The sequence below is a fragment of the Callospermophilus lateralis genome, unplaced genomic scaffold, assembly GCF_048772815.1.
Source record: "Callospermophilus lateralis isolate mCalLat2 unplaced genomic scaffold, mCalLat2.hap1 Scaffold_91, whole genome shotgun sequence".
NCBI classification, from domain to species: Eukaryota; Metazoa; Chordata; class Mammalia; order Rodentia; family Sciuridae; genus Callospermophilus; species Callospermophilus lateralis.
This window is the reverse complement of record NW_027517238.1, coordinates 240,940-247,945: the sequence shown is the minus strand read 5'-3', so window position 1 is coordinate 247,945 and position 7,006 is coordinate 240,940. Positions and strand designations below refer to the sequence as shown.

General features: G+C 36.7%; 1 non-coding gene across 1 annotated transcript; it reads left to right on the top strand.

The window, feature by feature from the left end:
• The first annotated feature begins 5,461 nt into the window (after positions 1 to 5,461).
• On the top strand, positions 5,462 to 5,534 carry Trnaa-ugc (transfer RNA alanine (anticodon UGC)). Its single transcript has one exon. It is a non-coding gene; the product is annotated as a tRNA-Ala (tRNA).
• The last annotated feature ends 1,472 nt before the right edge of the window (positions 5,535 to 7,006 follow it).

Sequence of the window (7,006 nt, the reverse complement as noted above, 5' to 3'; positions counted from 1 at the left end):
TTGAGGACAGGGTAAACATTCCACAAACATGGAACCCTGCTGGCCTAATGACTTCTTGATTATCTGCCTCTGACATTCGTTTACTAAAATATAGCTTTCTTTTAGATTCCTTTGTAGTGAGATCATGAAAGCCTGGTCTGAATCTATGTGAAGAGGAGGGCATGGGTTCATATTTTCCAATAGGATCAGGGGGCAGCAGAGCTGAATCCTCTCTATTCAAGTGACTGTGGCCGTTGTGGTATGAATGTCTCCCTGGGTGCATTGTGAAGCCTTTGGCTCACTGCCCAGTTTTAATGGCATATCTTACAGCTTCCCTGGAAAATTGGTGTTTGTTTTTGAAATACAAAAAGCTCAACCAGGACACAGTGCTGGAGGGAGATCTGCCACATGGTGTGAGTCAGGGTCTGAAGGCAAAAACACAAACTGGCCTGCTACTCCATATATCTTTCCCACTTGAGTGTAGCAACTTATTTCTGAGCATCGCACCAAATCCTCTCCCCACAACAACATGCCTTTGTATTTTCGGGTCTCCTGGCTGCACCTTGTCAGTCACATATCATTTGGAAGCCAATGACAGAAGCCCAGGGGCCCACCACAGATTTTGGACCACACACCTGCACCCCATTGCTCCAGGCCCAGTTCCCTGCTGGCTCCTACTCACTGGCCTCTCTGTTCTTCACCAAGGTCATGAATTCCACTCAGTCAAAAATGGCACTCGCTGGTTCAGTCATGATGAGCAACCGGAGATCTAAAGGTTCTCCAGGGATTTCTGGTCTTGGGATTCTCAAAAACTTCATGGTATTGGCCTAGCCATATTTCAAGAATGAAGAAGTTGACACTGTGGGTTTTACTTCATTCAGGAGCCATTGAGTGTTGAGGAATCTCCTTTCAGTAAAAGCTCTGGAGATCGCATGCAGGCAAGGTTCCCAAAGAGTGGCTAAAGTTCACAGGAATCCAGGCCCATTGGGGTCTAAAATATGAGGTTCCTGTGAGTTTTGGCTCTCAACTATAGCTGAGAAGGTTTTCACAGCAAAATCATGTGAAATCCTGGCTGAGATTCCCAGTGCTGTGGAGAAACCCACCCTCGGCCTAGATCTCAGTTTCCAAAGGCTCCTCTAATGCCTGGCCTTCTAAAATCCCAACACAATTCATGGCAATAGTTCTCTGAGATCAGTTCCAGTACTCAGTCTCTAATGGCATCACACCAGAATTCAAGCTGAGGTGGACCCAGTCATTTTTTCCAACCACCACACAAAAGACCACTATTCTAACAAAAACACTCCCACATGGCCCTCATCTTCTTCCATACAGACACTCATCATAACATTCTGGCTGGGGGTTTCTATAGGGTGAGCAGTCTTAGATGGTGTGAAAAGAAAGCTCTCATGCCCATCATATGCCAAATGTCATGGTGGCCTGGACACCCTTCCTGAGAAACAGGATAGATAAAATGGGCCTGTAGTTATAACTGCTCTTCTTCTCAAATTAGAGGCCTCCTGCCGGCCAGGGGTAGATTCTTTATGTGTACTGGACTCGTGAAAAAACCCAAAGTCCTGTGTTCTAGTTACTGGAGGGCTTGCAACAACTCATTTGACCCAGAGGATCCCTGTTCTGACTTCATAGGGGTCAGGAGCCTGACCAGAGGAAGGCAAGAGACTTCATCCAATAGTACACTTCTTTTTCATTCTTTTAGATTGGGATGGACACATGGGATTTTTCTTGGGTTTCCTGGGGTGCTGAGAATGTAATTCACAGCCACACACAGGGCCAAGAGTCTGATTCAGCCACAGCTTTTACAAAGAACTTTACTTCAAAGGCACAGATTAGGCCTCTTCATTTCCATTTGAAACCATTTTCTTGAGAAGTCCCAAAGGAGTGCCCTAAGGCAAACACCTCTCTGACATTCAGGGGAACAGAACAATAAGGAATAAAGAAGCCTGGAGAAAAACTTTTCTTTAATTGAACACTGTGGCATTGACAGCTCCTGATCATGCAACTTGGGTTACTATCTATCAGTTTGGGATACTCTGGGTTTTCATATAAAAATTCATAGAAGAAATCTCATGTCTCTGAAGAAAAGTAGCAAAACTAATCCAGGTCTCCATAACTTGATTCTATGAAAAAAGAGCCAAAGAATATATGTTTAACTTTGAGAAATAGCATCTGGGAATAATCCTTGTATTACATACAGACACTTTGATGGTTAGCAGGTGAAATATGGTTAGTGGTGGATCTCTAGTTCTGAATAAGCACAAATACACTAGAAGAAATAGGCTGTTGGAATATTTTAAACAATATTTTTTCTTTAATACTGGATCAAATTATTCTTTTGATATCCCTTCTAGCTGTACTTTGAAACTTGGAGACTATGGAATTACTAAAATAAAGTTATTACATTTCTGAGCAGTCATTTGTACATTTTATATAAATGGAAAAATTTTTAATAGGCTGTACTTTTCTTTTGCCAGTATCTAAGAAGCTTGCTATATATTTGTAAACACACCAAATGTAATTCAAGAAGTTTGCATAAAATGAAAACCATTTATCACTAGAAGACATTCTTTATATGCGGTATCTGTTTCTACATGGTTTAAATGTATTCTCTTGTGGATGAAAAAATAAAGCACTTTAGGTAATTGTCTTTGCATTTACATAGCACCTTCACTTAAGACACCTGGGTGTGTCCTACCACTGATATCTATGTCTTGTTTTACTTTATCTGATCTTAGTATATATTAAAATCCATGATTATCATTAGTAGCTTTGAATTTCAGGATTGATTAATACACGATGATCTTTAATTTTGCCAATTTCTCTTAAGGCAATTTTTCCTCATATTTTATTCAATTATTAATTCAAAAAGCATGTCTTATATTTTCAAATTAATGTGTGTTTTAGATCCAGGCTTAATTTGTGCCGCAGTCTGGCTGGGCACAAAATCACGAGCCACTCAAACAGGAACAAACTTTATTTTGAAACTCCTGCCAATGCCCTGTATCCTCCCCTGGAAATATGCCGACCCCCACATGCAGCGTTCTCCTGGGCCCACACCAGTAGCAAATCCCTTCTCTGGAATTCCCTCCTACCGCACTTCCCCAACAAATGGGAACTCTCCAGGAGTCCCAAAGCAGGCTAAGGTGGACAGCAGGGGTCTAATATCCATTTGAATGCACATCTTAACATAATCATATCATCTCAATGGCTTCCTGGCGTCACCTTTCAACCAAAAATGCCATGCATCATTACTACTTGGCTATGGCTCTTAGCATCTCCCCCCTTCTGTTTAATTAAGCAACAAGCAATGTGACTTAGGGACCGTGTCTGTGTCTGTTAGGTTGTCCAATTCAACATACAGTACTTACCCATCATCAGATGAGCTGACCTCTAGGTGTCAGCCTCCTGTCTTAGGTTGGTACCACTGCAATTGGATCATACCCATCACTGACTACCGGTCCAGCTTATAGCCATACTTGTGGATAGGCCTATGCACCAGTGTGTGGGGGGTGAGATTCTTTGCCTCACCTCTGTTGGCCCCCAAATCCTTGGTGCCAGGTATCCTCAATGACTGCACAGCCAAAGCATCTTGCCAAAAGCATACACCATCTTGGCATTCTTTCCCAATCATAAGGAATATTGAAATATTCTGTAAAATAATCAATGGAGAGATCAAGTCTGTGGAAGAGCTTCTGGAAGCTGAAGTTCTCAAAGTTGCTAATAAGGAGAAAACTGTTCAGGATTTGAAACAGGAAATAGAGACTCTAAAAGAAGAAATAGGAAATATCCAGCTTGAAAAGGCTCCCACTCCTGATACAGTATGTTTGTGTGTTGTTTTGTCTTGAAATGTTGTATTGTCTTTGTGACGAAAATATGGAAGAGGTGTTAAGTAAATTGTTGAAAAAAGGAGGCACCCCAATGGAACCAAGAATAGTTAGGGCATGTGTTGATAAAAGCCCAGAAACTCTAGTCAGAAAAAAGAAAGTTCAGAAGAAGAAGGATTATCAGGAAAAAAGTTGCAGCAAAAGGCTATTACTGAATACTTTTCATTATAGGACAGGAGCAAATCTGCTCGTCCCTGTTCGTCACCCCTTGGTTATTTTGCTGCAGCCGGACTGCGGCAAATTTGTTGGGGTTATGGGAGTAGGAGGGAAGTTGTTTTCTTGTTGTTATCTATATAATTTTACTTTGAACCTTTCAAGATATGGCTAGATAGACCACCAACTCTTAACAATTTCACCAGTCCCAGGAGAAGGATAGAAGTGGCATAGGTTTATTCTTAGAATAGTGCTTCATTCACATCACAAAATGTCTGATATGAAGGAAGTCTCCTTTTAAAATATTAAATACTAAAATTCACACAAATGTTCATGAGCTTGGTAAATAGTAAATGTCTTTTGGAACTTTTGAGGTCACAGTGTCATTGACCTTTGCTTTTATTTACAAATAGCCTCTGCTAGAATCTCAATCCAAGATTGTATTCAGCCCAAATTTCTCCCTTCTGGCATGCCAAGCAGATTACCACTTCTCAACTGGATTTTCCAAATCTGAGCATCATATCTTATTAAGATGATTGATGGGAGATTCACCCTTCTTTGAAAGCAGTTTTGATTATAAATAACAGAAATGGAAGAAAACCTGTTATATTTGTTCCTACCAAAATTCAAATACTTAATGAGACATCTTTGGAAGCTTTAAGTGGTTGTTTTATTTTAAGGAGCCATTTCTATGTTCATTCACACAAACTTGTTGGTGGGAGAGATTTGTTCAACCCCCACTTTCTAACTGGCACCTTTCCCACTCATGTCTTTGCAAGAAGGAAAACAAACAAACAAAACACTTGTGTTGTTGTTGTTGTTTTGTTTCTTCTTCTATAGAATTGGAAGCTATATGTTACTTTCTAAATTATTTTATGTTTATATAAATGTATGAATGTCTCTCTTAAGAAGGCATATCTTCCCTGAGAATTACAAATGATGTTTTGAGCTCTTATTATCTCTGTCAATTAAATGTATCTGAGACTTATTAAAATAAGAAATCTGTTATAGATAATACATTTTAAATATTAACTCCTAAAAATGTTATGTAGTGAAAAATAGGACCACATTATTAACATTGCATATTATTATTTATATGCAATCTATTTCAAAGGAATTTTCCAATATTTTTCCAATTTTAGATTTTTCTTTTTAAATTTTTCTACTTATGAACTGGCTTTTAAAAAAGAAAACAAGGATTAAGAAATATTTTAGGTAACATTACAAAATGATGGACGAATGATTAGTTTATTTTTCCTACAAATTGAACTTGAACAGATGTGTAATGCAGGTGTAGATCATCAACACTTTATGATATGCCTGCTTTTAATTTTCATCTAATGCCTTGATCGCTTACAAGTTAGTCATGTGTGGTGTTAGAAATTTTTGAAATACGGCTTAATCAGTTGTTAATTAAGAATAAATCGCGCTGGGGTTGTAGCTCAGTGGTAGAGCGCTTGCCTTGCATGCAAGAGGCACTGAGTTCGATCCTTAGCACCACATAAAAATAAATAAATAAAATAAAGATCTTTAAAAATAAATAAATAAATAATAAAATTGTGATCATGATTTTATCACTATATTTAATGGTTTTTTGCATATTTTGCAGGATAATGAATTTCATTTCCTTGCATTATCCTATAAATAACCTTAAACTTTTAAATTAGGATAATCATAGTTGCTTTCTTAACCTTGCAAACATGTACTGCTCCATGAATTTAAGAATTGGAATATATATCTAACTCGAACTACATCAAATATGACATATCCATATGTATGCATTCAAACTGTTTACTCAGAAAGACATACTTCAGACCTCTTAGATAATGGTTTCTTTTACTTGTGTTCACTATTAACCTTTTGTCTCCATATTGCTAGAGATGCCTTTTTATAGCTCCATGAATTCTTATCAATTCATTTAAATGGATATACTTAACAATGATTTTTTTAAATAAAGCAAAAACTTGAGCTTATATATGACATTCATTGACAGTTTCTCTAGAGATGTATACAGTTTTCACTGATAGTTATGTTTGAGAAGTTTTTCTGGTTTTTATTTTCTTTATTGGCCTTGGTAAATATACTGAACCTTTGAAACATGCACATACACTTAAAAATTTTTTTTGAAGATTACCTGAGAATGTACAAAACACTCATCTGCAAAACTTGACAAAACATTAACCTAAATCAAGCAGGCACAATTGAAATTGAGTATTTGGCAATTAAAGTACATATATTTTTATATTACATCATGACCTTATGACCCTTCATAATCATTTAACTTGTTATGTGGTAACCAGAGCTCAGGCTTTCCAGAATATAATGTTCCTATCAGTCCAAAGAAATGAAACCACTTGGTAAAACTGACAGATTTTAAGTCAAGGAGATTTTTCTTTTTATGTCATACATTATTTGGATGGGTAACTAATAATCACCAAGGATGTTAGTATTGATATAATAAATAGAAGCATATATTCTTGCTACTTGTTGTTGCCATGGGAAACACCCTATGATTATTGTTTTAGTTTTTAAATTTCAATTATTTTATTTATACATGTAATAATAAAATATCTCTATAGTAATAAAATTGAAATTAAAATAATAAATCCATTCCTTATATATTAACTAAATATATATTGACGTTCACTGTAGGCAATTTAGTCTGTCCTTTAATTTACTTTTTCCATTTTTAAAATTAGACTTAGAATGTCCCCTTCTTTCTGATAAATTTTGAAAACCTAGCATGCTGTTTTTTTCCTAAAACTTCAAGTTTTTCATATTGTTATGAATTTTTTGAATCATTTGTTGTTTTTCTTTTTTTGAAGTAAAGCATGGTCCTTTTTGTTTTTATTTAATGACTAACTAGCTAACTGAGGCTGCAACATAAAATAATACTGGTGTTTTTCCAAATGATTAGAGATACCCTTTTATATAATCTAAATATTTGAGCCTCTATACTATTCTACTCTGCTCCA